Source organism: Epinephelus moara, unplaced genomic scaffold, assembly GCF_006386435.1.
Source record: "Epinephelus moara isolate mb unplaced genomic scaffold, YSFRI_EMoa_1.0 scaffold1931, whole genome shotgun sequence".
NCBI lineage: Eukaryota > Metazoa > Chordata > Actinopteri > Perciformes > Serranidae > Epinephelus > Epinephelus moara.
In genome coordinates, this window is record NW_026079469.1 from 1,133 (window position 1) to 4,101 (window position 2,969).

Genomic DNA, 2,969 nt, shown 5'->3' on the forward strand with positions numbered 1-2,969 from the left:
GGACCAGGAGGACCCAGAGCCTCCACACATTAAAGAGGACCAGGAGGACCCAGAGCCTCCACACATTAAAGAGGAACAGGAGGAACTCTGGATCAGTCAGGAAGGAGAGCAGCTTCAAGGGCTGGAGGAGGCTGATATCACCAAGTCCATATCCACTCCTGTCCCTGTGAAGAGTGAAGATGATGAAGAGAAACCTCAGTCCTCACAGCTTCATCAAAGACACACTGAACATGTGGAAACTGGAGCTGATGGAGAGGACTGTGGAGGACCAGAACCAGCCAGGAACTCAGATCCAGATACACATTTACAACCTGAGACTGATGCCAGTGATGATTGGACAGAGACCAGAGAACCTCAGTCAGGCTTAAACTCTCTTAGAAATGATGAAGACCCCGTCAGTGACTTGAAATGTAGTGCTGATAAGAAACAATTTAGCTGCTCTGAGTGTGGGAAAAGATTTTCTCAAACAAGTCATCTGAAGACACACATGAGAACTCACACAGGAGAAAAACCATATAGCTGCTCTGAGTGTGGGAAAAGATTTTGTCGAAGTGGAGTTCTGAAAACACACATGAGAACTCACACAGGAGAAAAACCACATAGCTGCTCTGAGTGTGGGAAAAGATTTTGTAGAAGTGGAGTTCTGAAAACACACATGAGAATTCACACAGGAGAAAAACCATATAGCTGCTCTGAGTGTGGGAAAAGATTTTCTTGGTCAGGTCATCTGAAGGTACACATGACATCTCATACAGGAGAAAGACCATTTAGCTGCTCTGAGTGTGGGAAATACAGGAGAAAGACCATTTAGCTGCTCTGAGTGTGGGAAAAAATTTTCTCAGTCGAGTGCTCTGAAGGCACACATAAGAACTCACACAGCAGAAAAACCATATAGCTGCTCTGATTGTGGGAAAAGATTTTGTAGAAGTGGAGTTCTGAAAACACACATGAGAACTCACACAAGAGAAAAACCATATAGTTGCTCTAAGTGTGGGAAAAGATTTTCAGAGTCAGGTACTCTGAAGGCACACATGAGAACTCATACAGGAGAAAGACCATTTAGCTGCTTTGAATGTGGGAAAGGATTTTCTCAAACAGGTCATCTGAAGACACACATGACAACTCATACAGGAGAAAAACTATTTACCTGCTCTGAGTGTGGGAAAGGATTTTCTTGGTCAGGTGATCTGAAAAGACACATGACAACTCATACAGGAGAAAAACCATTTACCTGCTCTGAATGTGGGAAAAGATTTTCTCAAACAGGTCATCTGAAGAGACACATGACAACTCATACAGGAGTAAAACCATATAGCTGCTCTGAGTGAGGGTAAAGATTTCCTCAAAATGTTCATCTGAAGACACACATGGGCATTCACACAGGAAAAAAACTATTTACCTGCTCTGTCTGTGGGAAAAGATTTTTTTCATCCACGTGATCTGAAGGCACACATGAGAACTCATTCAGGAGAAAGACCATGTAGCTGCTCTGAGTGTGGGAAAGGATTTTCTCAAACAGGTCATCTGAAGAGACACATGACAACTCATACAGGAGTAAAACCATATAGCTGCTCTGAGTGTGGGAAAAGAGATGGAAACAGAAGCTGATGAAGACGACTGTGGAGGACCAGAACCAGCCAGGAACTCAGATCCAGATACACATTTACAACCTGAGACTGATGACAAGACTGGAGAGTCTTATGAACCTGAGACTGATGATAGTGACGATGATTGGAAAGAGACCAGATAATCTCAGTCATGTTTTTGCTGTGAACTTGTAGCTTCCTGTCAGTTGTTAGCAGTTAGCAGAAGGTTAAACTGTTGCTGCGGCGCCTTTTAAATGTCAGTATTTTTTCACTGTAAGCTGGTAACAAATTTACGCCTCTCCAGTTCATGTATTTATACTATTTGCCAGTCGCATTGGAGCTCCATGGTCACAAAATGCGACTGCGAGTCACAGTTTGGATCTCTCCTGGTCACACTGTCGTTTAGCTCATTAAGTTCAACTCTTACAGCTGCGCTGCTAAACATGGATGATTCATTCATAACGATAACAGAGTACGAGGAGGAACTTTGTCGATCAAAAGAGGAGAACGAGCGTCAACGGAAACTACTGGACGCTGTTTTCAACCCTCAGCTTCGGTTACACAGAGCAGGTTTGTTCATTAAACATTACAAGTTCATTATTAATAATATAACTGCAGCTTTGTTCAATAAATATTCAGTCTGTCGACGTTTAAAAGCCACGTTAGCTTCTCTGGTGTTGTTAGCTTCTCTGGTGCCGTTAGCTATTTCTACTTCTGGCCATCATGTTTTTTTTCTTTGGATATGTAATAGGACAAACGTGCTCTTTAACAATTTAGTGGGATTTCTTAACTCATAAGGGACACAGGTAACGTGTTTACTTCCTGTAAATAGAGCAGTAAATCTGATGTCCATATATGTATTTTGTATGTATCTGTTTTAACAAATCTGCAGCATATTTTCCTGTATCATAATACATGTCTCAGGATTACACTCACCAGCCACTTTATTAGGTACATTTTGGTAGAACCGGGTTGGATCCCCTTTTTAACTTCTTTAACCCCATTCGGACGCCGGCGTCTGCGCTCCCTCCCTCCCTCCTCTGTTAAATGGTATCTCACAGGCGCACTACGTCATCAAACCATATGATGTTTGGTATCACCGGATTCAGGAAGCTCTCGGTTTCCTGAATCCAGCATCGTTTTTCTTTTATTCCTTATGGATTTTGCACCACGGCAGACTAAACACACAAAGTCCAAAATCGCGATGAGTGGTGACAAGTCATGTCATGCCATTTTTCGAGGGGAAAAGTTAAAGGATTACTCGCGATCTCATGCGGAGCCGTCAGTGGTCGGGCAAGTACTTCCCAAATCTACTTGCCCCATCTAAATTCTGACTTGCTCTGCCTAAGAGGTTCTTATTCTAGCTGTGTGGTGCATATTTTC

At 42.8% G+C, this 2,969-nt stretch overlaps 1 pseudogene; it reads left to right on the top strand.

The window, feature by feature from the left end:
• Positions 1-355: 355 nt before the first annotated feature.
• LOC126387082 (gastrula zinc finger protein XlCGF57.1-like) lies at positions 356-2,960 on the top strand (annotated as a pseudogene).
• The last annotated feature ends 9 nt before the right edge of the window (positions 2,961-2,969 follow it).